Source organism: Ixodes scapularis, unplaced genomic scaffold, assembly GCF_016920785.2.
Source record: "Ixodes scapularis isolate PalLabHiFi unplaced genomic scaffold, ASM1692078v2 PGA_scaffold13__105_contigs__length_92229423, whole genome shotgun sequence".
In the NCBI taxonomy this organism is placed as follows: Eukaryota; Metazoa; Arthropoda; class Arachnida; order Ixodida; family Ixodidae; genus Ixodes; species Ixodes scapularis.
Window position 1 is genome coordinate 24,004,175 of NW_024609839.1, and position 14,433 is coordinate 24,018,607.

At 49.7% G+C, this 14,433-nt stretch overlaps 1 pseudogene; it reads right to left on the bottom strand.

Annotated features, from left to right (window-relative positions):
• Positions 1–2,738: 2,738 nt before the first annotated feature.
• On the bottom strand, positions 2,739–10,685 carry LOC115321782 (annotated as a pseudogene).
• Between the last annotated feature and the right edge of the window lie 3,748 nt (positions 10,686–14,433).

The following is a 14,433-nucleotide window of genomic DNA, read 5'->3' on the forward strand; positions in this document are numbered from 1 at the left end:
GGTGGCCAGGTTCTGTTGCTGCGTCCACGTGTGCTGCTGACAGCTGATGGCCGCCGAGAGACTGGCGCTTCTCCAGTTCGCCATCTTTGTGTGGCCAGGCCTGCTTGAGTGCGTCGTCCAGGGATAGCTTCGGGTTGCGCAACAACTGGTCCGAGAGTCGCGAGTCTGCCAGACTCCTGACAAATTGGTCGCGGATGAGGGTTTGGTCACGAAGGAACTTAAATGTAGGTACATATTAGAGTAAAACAAGATAACTGTTTAACGAGGACTACGTAAGTTTAATAACCAAAGCTAACAAGGGGGACTGAAAGATGTGTTTCCTTTACGAGCACCAAAAGAAGACCCCCTCTCAGCGAATTGTCTTCACAAAGGCGAGGGAGAATCCATTCACATGTCTTGCTCTTGAGCCGACGGTGGGAACTTCAATATCGGTATATAGTAGAGTAAAATGAGATAACTGTTTAACAAGGACTACATAAGTTTAGTAACCGAAGCTAACAAGGCGGACCGAAAAATGTGTTTCCTTTACGAGCACCAGACGAAGACTTCCTCTCGGCGAGTTGTCTTCAAGTAGGCGAGGGAGAATCCATTAAGACGTCTGGCTCTTAAGCCGACGGTCCCCCAACGCTCAGGCACCAAGTTCCTCCCCCTCTGGAATACGTGGTGCCGGGTTTCACCCCTATGGCCGCCGTCCGCAGGACTGTCTGCGTTTGGAGCTTGTCTACACGGGCCGCCACAACGGTCTCGCCGGCTTCCTTTGTCTGTTTGTGAAACCTATAGATCTCGTAGACCTTGTTCAGGGGGTGGACGAAGGAGCTGGTGAACCGCCGGGTGACTTCCACGTAAGGCTTATCTGCTTCTTCGTCCGACATGAGCGAGCTGAGAATGACTTGTGCCCGGGGTCCTATACAGTAGAGGAGAGTCCTAACCCTGGTTTCTTCTGATGCCACGTGGATGCCGGTAGCGAAAGCATAGTCCTCAAACTGCTGCAGGCCACTCACTGGCGCCGCCAGAAGGAGAACGGAGCCAGGTTCCGAGGCTGGCGGCGTCAATGGCGGGGGCCGAGGCTGGGACGTCATAGGTTGACATGGCTGACGACCCCCATTTCAATGTTTTAAAGTAGCTTCAGTGGCCACTGAGTGGGTTACCATGCAACAGCTGAAGCATTGTCTGGCACAGTTGTTTTGGAATCCAGAGGAGTTTCCTCTCCACTACAACCTTCAGCAGCAGGCCATCTTGGTCAAGTTTGCTGTGCTCAGCAACACCTTATATCCGGAGTGCCTTCACTACGCTGGCTGGCAGGGTCTCACTCTGAAGTAATGAATTACCTTAGCGGTTTCCGGGTCTTTACACTGTTGTTTGGCCAACTCGGCCGTACTGAGGAGAGGCAAGATGTCCGTCTCCTGAACATGGCATTCTCCTCAGACCCGGAAAGACTTCGCTGGACCCCAAGCGGCCTCGATGTTCTGGGTGTGGGCGCTGATCCTGGGGTCTACGAAGTGGCGGGTATGGCTTCACTGTTAGATAGACATCACTGAGTGGCGTACCGTTGGCTTCCTGCAGTGCAGGGATCCTTTAGTACGCCACCCAATCGTCCGTCACTATTGTCCCTGGTGCCACATGCTTGCATATCTCCCTGCACAGGGTCAGAGTGTTGCATCTGCAAACTTTATCAGGTGCAGTTCCCCAATGTCTACGTCGACCATTCCGAACACCAAGGGCCTGCAGACCCTCTCACCGAAATGGGCCCTGCAGCAGCAAAGACTGTTGCCTGCATGGAGGCGATTGGCGGTCCCTTTCCTCTCTCCACACAATAGGGCCTTTTTGGCCTGGACCATTCGGCCTGGGTGCCCCAGCTGTGGCATCGCTGCCCTCGTCGCGACCATGTCCTCACAAGCGTAACAGAACCAGTCGGTTTGTATGTGGGAGCTCCATTGCAAACTCAACATGTACAATTTGCCTAGTCTGCTGTGTTGTGAGGTCGTTGGCCTTGGCAAAGAGAAGCCACAGCACCTCGGCTTGGGATAGCTTGACGTTGGTCCTTCCCAGCTAGTATGTCTGTCCTCAAGTAAAGCGAGCTGTTCGGCCCGTGGTTCGGCTCCAGGACCCTTAGGTCACGCTTGCCACATCGCATCTGGTTGCAAAAGCCCCTTTTCTTGGCCTTCAGCTGGCGCTCTGTTACTGTTCCAGTGCAGTGGGGATGGGCGGCATTGAAGTGCAGGTCTCTGCACTTGCCGCAAAACCGGGTTTGCGGGTGCTCCGTCCCGTGATCCACCCACGATCCCAGGCGGCCGTGTTTTGGGGGCAAGGCCGCAATTTTCGCAAAACCGGTCGAGTTTTTCCTTGTCTCTCATGAAGTTGCAGATGTTGAGGATGTTCGGGTTTTTCCGCGTGACCACTGCCATGATGTGAATGTGTGCCAGAGGCACCAGTGCCCCTCAGAAGTCGTGTACGAATCTGACATGTCTAATGAAGCAGTAGTCATCGAAGACTATGCTGGCAAAAAGCCTCTACAGCTCTGCAGGAAAGCAGAACTCCTTCTGTCACTTTTCCTAACATATTCTTTATATTTGTAGACAGGTAGATTACCCATGTATTTTTTAGTATTATTTTGTTTCATAGTTCTTGTAAGCTAGTGATTTAGATTTTGCCTCAGGTTCCGCTGCCCCGAATGATCTAATGGAGTGGCAATAAATTAGAGACAAAAAGGTATATTAAAGTTTTCAGTGTCCATATTTTTAGCACTGCGGGTAAAGCTTGGAAATGGTATAGAGGCGGGGAAGGAATAGTTCCTTGCAAATGGCTGGCCCATTCAGTGACTGCCGCCAGTACCAGTCTGGGTACCTTTGGAGGATCTGGTACGCCTTGGCTTGCCCTTGCTGCGTGTCTGCTCCCAGTCCGCTCGAGCCCTTCATCTTGCGGACCAGGAAAGACTTAAATGGACCCCAGGCGGCCTCGATGTTCTGGGTGTGGGTGTTGATCCTGGGGACCATGAAGCGGCAGTTTGGTTCACCGTGGGGTAGACGTAGCCGAGCGGCGTAGTCGGCTTCCTGCAGTGCAGAAATGGTCCGGTATTCTGCCTATTTGACCATCACAATTGTCATACCTGGCACCACATGCTTGCTTATCTCTCGGCATGGTCAGGATTTTGCATCTGTGGACCCTGATCATGCGCAGTTCCCGGGTGTCCATGTCAACTATTTCAAACTCCCAAGGCCTGCATACCCTCCCGTTGAAATTGTCCTTGAGAGATCCAAAACTGTCGCCCACCAGGAGGCGGTGACATACCCTTTCCTCTTACCATACAATAGGGCTTGTCGGCCTGGACCACCTATCCTTGAGCCCCCATCTGTGGCATCGCTTCCCTCGTCGCAACCACATACAAACCAGTCGGTTTGTATGTGGGAGCTTTATTGCAAACTCTCCATGCAGAATCTGCCTGGTCTGCTGTGTTGTGAGGTTGTTGGCCTTGGCAAAGAGAAGTCACAACACCTCAACTTAGGATAGTTTGATGTTGGTCCTGCCCAGGATGTCTGTCCTTGCATAGAACAAGCCATTCGGCCCCTATTCTTGGCCCTCAGCTATCACTTTGTTACTGCTTCGAAGCAGTGGAGATGGGTGGCATTGAAGTGCAGCTTTCTGCTCTTCCTATAAACTGGGTTGGGAAGTGCTACTCCTTGTGCTCCACCTGTGACTACAGGCAGCCGCGTCTTTGGGGTGAAGTTACAATCTTCACAGAACCGGTTGAGTTTTTTCTTGTCACGTAAGAGGTCGTAGACGTCGAGGATGGTTGGGTCTTCCCGTGCGACCTCGGCCATGAATTTATATATCACGTTCGAGGAGTACTGGCGCCGGAGGTGCCAATTCTTCTCGGAAGTCATGTATGAATTTTACACGTCTGTAATGAAAAAGTAGTCATCGAAGACTCTGCTGGCATACACCTCTACTGCTGTGCAGGAAAGCAGAACTTTTTCTCTCGCTCTCACTATCATATTTGTTATATTGTGGGGGCTGTGGGGGGGTTTCAGCAGTACTTTGAAAAGGACTTTCTGCTGCTTCTGTGCACCAGATTGAAAAATATTATCGATATTTGTGATTTCTCTTTTTCTAGTTTCTCTTTAAAAGTTTCAATCAGAAGCGAATATGCAGACAGGGCTTATTCTGAGAAATTAACCGCTGATATCACTATCTCAACAGTGCTTGCGGGGTGTTCATAAAGACTGGCAAAACTCGGTGTAATAGCAACATAAGAAAGCTTACCATTTTCGCTGCACTCTTTGTGCTGGGATCCGTCTAAGGAGTTTGAAGCAGGCTTGGAAAATGAAGCTTGTACGCGGCCGGCAGACAACGGTCAGGAACGTACAGCAACCATGAAACCGGGGAATCATGTTCAGACTGATCTTTGCAATTCAGTTGTTGTCATAGGACGTGGCCTCAGCCTTATTTTTATAAGCGGAATTTTTATAAGAGGAATTCTTATAGGCAGATTTTATCCCTCAGATTCCTATGCAGGCACTTCAGGAGATCAGGGCAAGAGACTAACAAGGCAAGCTCCTCCTCCTCCTCCTCCTCCTCCTCCTTCTCCTCCTCCTCCTCGAGGAGGAGGAGGAGGAGGCTGGCTACGTGGGAGCCGGTGGAATCCGACCGGCAGCTAGGAACGGCGAGGGGTCGCCACGCCCTCAGGCAGTCACCTCACAGCCCTCCTTAGCCGTGGACAACTTAGCATGTCCTCTCTGTGTTGATTGCCCTTTGCCTGTGCCTCACGAGGAAGGCATACGCGGCAAGTGCGGGATTCGCCTGGGAGCCGTCCGCGTCCGCACAGACGTTGAACGATGGAAAGAAATCTGACGGATGACCCTTCATGGACGGCACCTTGCGAATCTTTCTCTCCACTTCTCTGTCATACTCGGCCTGGTTGACGGGGCCTGCGGGAATGAGCTTCAGAAGTATGTCATGAAGCCAGGGATTGTACCCAACGTCGTAGTGCATGGCCTGCAGCGACGCCGTGAAGCGTGCCACGCTGGTCGCCGCCTGGCCATGGTAGAGCTTAGCGAGAACCCGCACCGGCTCTCGAAAGGTGCGGATCTCGTTTCCCAGTCTGATATGTCTCCTCCTGAGAAACTCCTGGGAGTCACCTTCGTTGGGCCTGCCAAAGATGGGGGGGCGTGGAGGTGGTGGTGACTGTACCGAAGACCTGGTCAATGGTCCGATCAAACAGCTCTGCAGTCTCGCGGTGGATGACCAGCCCGCGAAAGTCATCGCCGAGAACATTGAACTGCCTGAGGTACTCCTCCTCCTCCTCGGTGATAAGACCCTGCTCGGACAGCCTGTCCAGGACGTAGTCCGCCATAAACGAATGGCAACAGGTATTGCCGTGGGCCGTAAGGTATGAGCCGGACCCAATGCGGTAGGGTGCTTGAAACACCTTGCTACCGTGCACCTGTATCGGTGGACAGGCATAGTCGGCGAGGGCTCCACAAAGCAGCCGAATGGCCCCCTCAGACATACCGTCAAGATCGACTTGAACCTACTAAGTCACACCTAGAATCACTGTCAAATGATAAAACCAATGTAGCGAAGATGTTCAACGAGTACTTTCTTTCTGTATTTACTATGGATAATGATAATATACGTTCTTTTGTCTCTTGTTCAGCTCTGCCCACATTGGACGATGTAGTAGTTACCGAACAAGGTGCAGTGACGTGATTGCTGCGCCAATTGCGCCAAACTGCGCCAAGGGGCTAACCCTGCTACATCCTGCTGCATTTCGCCAAAATATGGGTAATCTGTGCCAAGCCTGCGCCAATGGACCAATTTAGGTCGCCTTTCATAACCGAAACTAAACTGAGTGCTGTAATTGAGCAGGCGTGTGTTACCGTATTTATTCGAATATAGGTCGACCTTTTTTTTTCGGAAATGTTGTAAAAAATTAAGGGTCGACCTATAATCGTGACCAAAGAATTTCGACCTAATTCGCCGACCAAAATTTGAAACCCTACCGGAGGTATGGAGCTATCAATCACCTAGCCGGCGTCGCGGAAGAGCCGCGCGGCTTCTTGTTTCAAAAAGCTTTTGATGCACAAAAACAACCGAACAGCAGCAGCCGACAGCCCGTGGCCGCCGGCTAGGGCTCTCGCGCACATTTCTCGGGCGTCGGGCTTCGGTTTCGCCATCATGCCTGTAGCGTTCCCCTCGCTGGGCAAGGGGGAAGGGGAGGGAGAGGAACGCGATGCGCCGTGCACTTTGCCCTCCTATGCACTCTATTCCTCTCTTCCTCGCAAACGCGCGCAAAAAAAAAAAAAAAAGGAAAAAAAAAAAAGTTTTAGTTTTTTTTTTTTCGGCGGGTCGCGTGTTGCTCACGGGGCTTGCAGCGTTGCTCGTGTCTTTGTATTTGGTCTTTCGTCGCTCGCCCGTCTCCACCTTTTTTCGTGTCTTCTTGTCGTCATTTTACAACGGTGTCAGTGAGGTATTGTTGCCAATTTGCGAGGATGTCTACCAAGCTGACGAAGCTTCGGACAACGATATGTGCGGAAGTTCTGACGATGAATAAGTTTTTGACATCGCCCTGTGATTTAGCTGAGAGTGCTGTAAATAAGGGTTTGTTTCTTTTGCCCTAACTTTCCCCTGTTGCTTAAAAAAAAAAAAAGAAGAAAGGTCGACCTATATTTGAATTATTTTTTTTTATTCTCGGTGGGCTCAATAAATAGGGGTCGACCTATTTTCGTGGTCGACCTATTTTCGGGTAAATACGGTATGTGGTGCAAACGACCGCCTGACACAAAGTACCGTGCATCAGTTGTCCACCCGATCTTGCATGGTTTTCCCGGCGTCTCGCGTTTCGCGCTCTTGTCTTGTGGGTCTCGTCTCTCTCTTTTTTTTTCAGAGACAGACGCGGATGTGTGCAGACGCTTCGATGGTAGCGTGCCGGGTACCAGCCATGCCGTCATGCTGTGAAACGAAACCACGTTTTTGCGCGGCAGGAGTTACTTTGTGAGCTGAAGCAACGGCCGTGGGAAAACTATAGGTCACTGCCTTTCAGTCACCGTGGTCACGCGACGTCGAATGTTGCCGTCCACACATCACTGCAGATATGGCACTTTCTAAAATGAAACTAAGTACCGCCGCAAGTTTATCAACATTCCTGTTCTTGTTTAAATCACACGTTACTACAAAAATCCATCTTTAATTCAAGGACTGCTCTGCCAAAGTATTGATTATCTAGATTCCTAACGGTGGGCCTTTTTTCGAGAGGGACCTCGGTACGTGAAAGATCTGCCGTGAAAGAAAGTTGGTGAAGAGAAGTGAGCTAAAGCAAAGAAGGCAATGTCTGCACGCTGAACCCGCACAGCGTGCTTGTTTGTCTCGAGTTCAGTCGTTGCACAAAGCGCTCCTAAAACGTTTTGAGGCTGGCTCGCAATTTCTTGCAGCGATGCACTGAGGTTCTTTATTTTTTGTGTGCTTAGCTTGTACCTTATTTGCCGGCCTGGCAAGAACGCGCCACTGGACTGTCTTTGTCGCATGCTCGAAAGTTACATTTTGTGTACAATTTTGGGGATAAGTTAGCGACGGAGCTGAGGGGCATGGTTTCGGTTTCGATCGGACAGCCGTTGTCTGCGCTCGGGCGACGAAGCATGCCCAACACCAAGCCTGCCGAAGTTGGCCTCACGTGCATGCGAACATGATTGCGAGACTGAGGCACCAGCTGGGACGCTTGCAATTCATTGTTTTACATTTGCTTACTTTTGACGAAAACCTGGCACGTCGGGAATGAGTAAAACGGTGGCAAGCGGTTTTTCGAAATTGCTTGGCAATGCCTACAGCACTGTACACTTGCGGGATGTCTGAGCAGTAAAAACAGAAGCACCGAGTTCCCTCACAACACATCACATCAGAACACAACACAACACAAAGTGCCCTTCCTTTGCGCAGCACTTAAAACAAATATTTTTATTTTCCTAAAAATATCTGCCTCAAAATCCACTTTTGCTGCTCCGAAACACTGTCTTGGCTGCTCCAAAAGCCGCTTTTGCTGCTCCAATACGGTGTTTTGGTTGCTCCAAAGGCCACATTTGCTGCGCCAAAACACTGTTTTGGTTGCTCCGAAGCGTGCGCCAAAATGGCTCAGGCCAATCACATCACTGAAGGTGTCTTGCAGCTCTTGCTTAACCTCAATATTAAAAAGAGTGCTGGCCCTGACAATCTACCCAATGAATTTTTAAAAAGGTATGCGGAATGGATATCAAAGTATCTCGTACCCATCTTTAGACACTCCCTCAACACAGGGGAAATTCCTGAGGACTGGAAATTGGCTAAAGTAATCCCCATATATAAATCTGGAAACAAAAACGAGTTTACTGATTACAGGCCTATATCTCTCACTTCAACTTGCTCCAAAATACTCGAGCACGTTATACTAAAACACATTTGAACCTTCGTCGAGAACAATAATATAATGACCCCATTCCAGCATGGCTTCAGGCGTCAGTTATCAACTGTTACTCAGCTGACCGAAAACATTCATGACTTTTCTAACAACAGGGGTCAGGTTGACGTTATATTCATAGATCTATCGAAAGCATTCGACAGAGTATCCCACACAAAACTACTATTCAAGCTAGAAACTATTCTGGGAGCAGGCAAAATACTTAATTGGATAAGAAACTACCTTTCTGCTCGCTATCAGTTTGTGACAATTGACGCTCATTCATCGTCAAAGGGAAAAAGTTTCATCTGGTGTTCTACAGGGATAGGTACTGGCACCTTTCCTGTTTCTTATTTACATAAATGACATAGTTCAAAACGTTAATGTAACAATCCGTCTTTTTGCTGACGATTGTATACTGTACTCACAAATCAACAATGAACAGGATCAAATCAACCTTAACAATGCACTTCAACATATTGTACAATGGTGTCATGACTGGCAGATGTTGTTAAATTTAGATAAAACTGTACCATAACTAACAAAAAGCAACCTAAATCATTTTCCTACCACATCAACAATAAACCCCTGGAGAAAGTCACACAGTACAAGTACCTCGGCCTACATATAAGCCATGACCTCCGTTGGGACTTACACATAGACTCTTTAACTCAAAAAGCGCTAAGCAAACTTAATTTTCTGAAAAGAACCTTAAAAAGTGGATCGACTGAGACGAAATTATTAGCCTACAAAACGCTAGTCCGCCCTATGCTTGAGTACGCCAACATCGTCTGGTTCCCATACACGGCCTCTGGTGTTAATAAGTTAGAAAGAATACAAAGAATGGCTGCAAGGTTTATATATAACAAATATAGTTGGCATGATTCCCCCTCCGAGTCATGTAAGCAATTGGAACTGTTCTCACTGGAGAAAAGGGCGAAAATTGCAAGGCTCAAATTTTTATATGAATTAGCTAACAGCAACTTCAACATCCCCACAGAAAATTATCTAACTCCTACTAGTAAACGGCTAACAAGATATAATCATGGTAAGCTTTACGAAGAACTTCCAACCCACAATAATTGCTTCAAATATTCCTTCTTCCCCCGCGCTATGAACGAATGGAATCACTTGCCGCGAAATATTGTACATTCCACTAGTGTAGAGCAGTTTCTTAGTAACTTAGAAGCGCACCCGTCGACATAGGCTTGCATACCATTATCTTCAAATGTGTATTAAAAGATATATATTTCAATATGATGTACCACCCTACAACAATCCCGAATGGGATTAGTAGTATTGGAAATAAATAAATAAATAAACAACATGATCAAATAGGCCCAAAGATCAACTGGACCTGGTGAGGTCTCCCAGGCCTTTTTGTCCGACTCGTGGCCGTGAACGGTCTCAAGTCAGTCAAGGAACTCGGGCCAGCCTGCACCGGTGCACCGATGGAAGGCATGGAACCAACGGGTGAAAATGGCACGCGTCGCTCCTTCGTTTGACGCAATGCCAATACACCTGCCGGATGCCGGGTCCCGCTCAAGGGACACAATGTCTCCAAAGACGTGTTTGAGGACCATGTAGTTGGCCTGGCTCTCGTTGTAGATAACCCTGACCTTTTTTCCCTTCTTGATTACTTCTGGTTTGGCAGTCGGCTTAAATGGCAGACTGTTGGGCGGGCCGTCATGGGCCAACACCCGCTGATTGACCATGGTAGCGCTTGCCTGCATGTCCTTCTTGTTTCCAGAGGGCGAGCCGAAAGGTGTGACAAGTGGGAGGAGACCGGCCGAGGACGAGGTCTGCTGCTGTGACATCAGGGAGGACACAGTGATGTCTGGGACCGCAATCTGCGCCAACTCCTTGTTTTCATCGAGGGGCAGGTCTGCCGCCATGCGCAGAAATACGTCCCAGAAGACATCAAAGTCAAAGTCAATTGGCTGCCTGGCCACAAGTTCAGTGGACCCCTGTGCTTGGAGCGCGAGATCAGTGACGTCACCGAAATTGACGTAACCGTCAAGGCCCCTGTTGACGTCATCCGGGAGAAGGCTGCGTACGGAGTCAATTCTCTCCTGTACCGGCTTGGCTGCAGGCCCTCTAGATCGGGGGGGGGGGGGGGGGGGGGGGCAGAGGTCGGGAATGCCAACACCCGCCTACCGCAACCAAAGGAACACCCCTCTCCTGCAGCTGACCCACAACGGCAGCCGAAAGAGGAGTTTCCATGTTGGAGTAGGTAACACGGGCGGTCTGAAAGGAGGATTCAGACGGCGCGATAACCTGCTCCCATATGATCTTAACCAACTGATAAGCGCAGCGGTGCTGTGTCTGATACTTCCTATACCGGGCAATGTAAACCCGCCTTCCTGGATGCCAGAAGACAGAGAAACCCAGCACAGCCGCCTCACGCCAATAATCCACGGACTCGGTGCCGCGCCGAAAGAAAAAACTCGACGCCCGCCGGGCGTCGCGGGACTTAATTTTGATCGGGCGCTGCCGCGCCTGGCCTGAGGTGAAGTGTAACGAGAAGCTCCGATGTCTCCGCTCTCACAGAGACTCCAGGGCCTTAGATTCCCCATTCATTCACTATTCACTAAACTTTCCCTGTACACAGGGCTCTGGGCCAACAAGGTAGAGGGCCTGAGAGCGATAAACTGGCAGCTGAAAGTACCCCCCATTATCCGCCACCATGTTGCACATTTTTGACCACTAGACATGTGACCTTATAGTTTTACGTCTAGATTTTAACAAAGTACCACACACAAAAAATCGCTTATTGATCGTTAATGACATTACTGACGAGATAAGTTACAGTATGTTTCGTTTGTTTTAAGTCCAAAATGTGCTTTTACAACAAAAACTCTGGCAGCTTCGCAATGGCTCTGGTAGATGCCGTCAACCATGATGCTGTGTTTTGGGTTTTTATCGGAGCTAGACACTGATCTCTGGGGCTAAAAGTATTGAGAAAATAGTTTACCACGTTTTTTACAGTTATCCCAATACAAATCTTTGCTCAGTTTGGCATAAAAGCCTCAGGATTGGGTACGGTCCCATGTCTAGTGGTCAAACTTGTACATGGCAGTAGCCAAGGGGGAGCCACTTATGCCTGATGAACGGGATACCAGTTTATCGCCTTACCTTGTTGCTCTGGGTGCCGCACAAAGCGAAGGTATGTTTCGTATCTGGATCCGCATGCAGTTTGAGCACAAACCGTGGCTGCAATATCTCATATATTCTTAGCCGGGTTGTTCCTCGGGTCGCGGCTGACGTCTCGTTGATGGTCGTGTTCCGTTGGGAAGGACTTCATAGTTCAGATCTCCGAGGCGTCGGATGATCTTGTAAGGCCCAAAGTAGCGCTTCAGGAGTTTTTCACTGAGACCGTGGCGACGAATCGGTGTCCACACCCAAACTCTGTCTCCGGGCTGGATGTGGACGTCGCGGTGACGAAGATTGTATCGGCAGGCGTCGACATGTTGCTTGTCTTTAATTCGTAGTCTCTGATGACGTGATTGTCTTGTTCTGCATAGGAGAGGCATCTTCTGAGATCACGGCGATCGCGGCTGAGTCTTGAATTTCCTCGACGTAGCCCACAGCTGTACCCTTTTTAAGGTGCTGCGACTCTTGCCGGAAGTTGGTGACAAGGGCTACGGTACGCCCGTCCTGGAGCTCGGTTACGCCTCTTGCAATGCCAATCCCTCGTTCGAGAAGAAGTTGGACGCTTCCTTCCAGCAGTGCTACACCGCAGGTGGCTTCTTCGGTCCCGACGGGCACAAAGACACTCGACAGCGGCGGCAGGTTTACGTGGCTGGCAAGGACTCGCACTGCTGCTAACGTCGCTTTGGGATTTTCCGCCGATGGGCCAGGTCTCCGAACCGTCGGCTTGTTCTCTGCAAGGTCGATGATGGCGCCGTATTCACACAAGAAGTCCATTCTGAGAATGACGTCCCTCGAACAGTCTTGCAGAACGACGAATTGACAGGGCACGTCTCACCCTGGATCTCGACGCGAGCAGTGCATCTCCCGACCGATGTGATGAGATGTCCTCCGGCGGTTCTTATTTGTGGTCCATCCCACGGTGTCATGACTTTTCGAAGGCGGCGAGAGAGCCTCCCACTCAAGACCAGTGTTGTACACGCTCCTCAAAAAAAGGAACGAAAGCTCGTTCCTCGTTCCTTCTGATTTTTGGAACGCGTTCCCGTTACAAGTTACATCTGTGAAAAAGGAACTCGTTCCCATTACAGTTAAAAAAATGGAACGTATCGTTACATATGCGTTACATTTGTATTTTGCTAATTACTATATTTAGTTAAATCAAGCAGTTTTTTTTTAACTATCCCATTAGTAGTCAACATACGAGTGTGTATGTCGTTATAGAAGGGCAACAGGAGAAGAAAAGAAGCGGAAGCAGGGTTTCATTTGTTGATACATTCAAGTTAAAAATCTCAGCTTTTAACCATATTTATGTTTGTAGTGGACGATTCAGACGAGCCGAATGTACTTTTACCCAACATAGTACGAGCATTTTACAACAGCCTCACACGTTTCAATTGAACTAAGTCCCTCGTTCGCACTTAACAACAGTTGCTTCTCGATGTTGCTGTCCGCAAGACGAGCAAGTCGAGGAGAGGGTAGGGCTTTTGGAAGGTCAGTCTTAAATACTACAAATACTTCTTTGTACGTTGGCTTTGTTGTTCATTTTGAAGGTAAGGGACAAGAGAAAAAATAAAAAAATTTTTTGTGTATCTTTTAAGTGACCAGTGTTCGGGATACAAGGGTGCGTTCGATGTCTGGCAGTCTGTGATCTTGTTGTAACTGTAGGTCTCGTTATGGAAGTTCACAAGTGACTTTAGTCGGCCTTGTATTTGTGGGTGTATGAGGATTCGTGGAACCAAAGAAAGTAGCCGAGTTCGAAACAACCCTCTTTCTTTGTCTTTTCCTACGACTAAAAGCCTTGCTTTTTGTACCGCAGTTTCGGACACTGAAAAAAGAACCAACGTCCATCATCTCTCCTGCACCCAAAACTGTTAGCAAGCAAGGACCACACAAAATAATCCATAAGATTAGTAGTCAAAAAGGTAATGAGATCCTGCACTTCGTAAAGATACTGTTTTCATACTTTTAAAATTTCCCTGTTCGAAACAAAAAAAAAATTACCCCACTGGACGAAAAAAAGTAACGCCGTTACTCTTTCCGTTCGAGCAAAAATATAACGCATTCCCGTTCCAGTTCCAGCGATGCAAAATGGAACTGCGGCGTTCCTTCGTTCCTCCTAAAAGGAACGCGTTCCAGGAACGCCGTTCCTTGGAACGCCGTTCCGCACAACACTGCTCAAGACTGAGTAGTCTGCTCCGGTGTCCACGAGTGCCGATGCGTCGAGGCCGTTGATAACAACGTTTAGGTGGTTGGACACCGATGCAGGAGTGTCGTTGTGATGCGTAGCGTCGGGAGAGTGGGAGCGCTCCGTCGTTCTTGGAAGCTCTTTACGTCGGTCGTCTTCGGCAACTCCACCTCCTAGGGTTGCCGCGCCTCGTTTCCCTGGCGAGGAGCGAGGGGCGACAGGCTTTCTAGTCGGGGTCGGTGCATCGGCGAAGCTGGACGTCGTGGCGACGGCGACCGGAACTCTCGGCGGGACGGAGTCTCGGGGGACCGAGGTCGTCGCAGGTACTCGTCGATCTCCCGAGGACGTTCACCATAACGGGGGCGCGGATCGTTCGGGTGGAACCCGCGCAGCCCAAGTCGACGGTATGGGCATCGGCAATAGATGTGGTCTGCTTCCCCGGAGTGGAAGCACAGAGGGCGTCGGTCGGGCGTTCGCCACACGTCGGTCTTCTGAGGTGCGCGGGACTCCTGGCTGGCGTGCTGGACCTGGTCGTCGCGGCGTCGGTCGTGCTGTCGGGGAGGCGCGACATAGGTGCGAGGAGGAGGTGGTGACCGTCGGGCCACTGCGGCGTAAGTTAGCGTCGGTTCTTCAGGGACTGCTACGCTGATGGGAGCCTTTGGTTGAATGGCTCTTT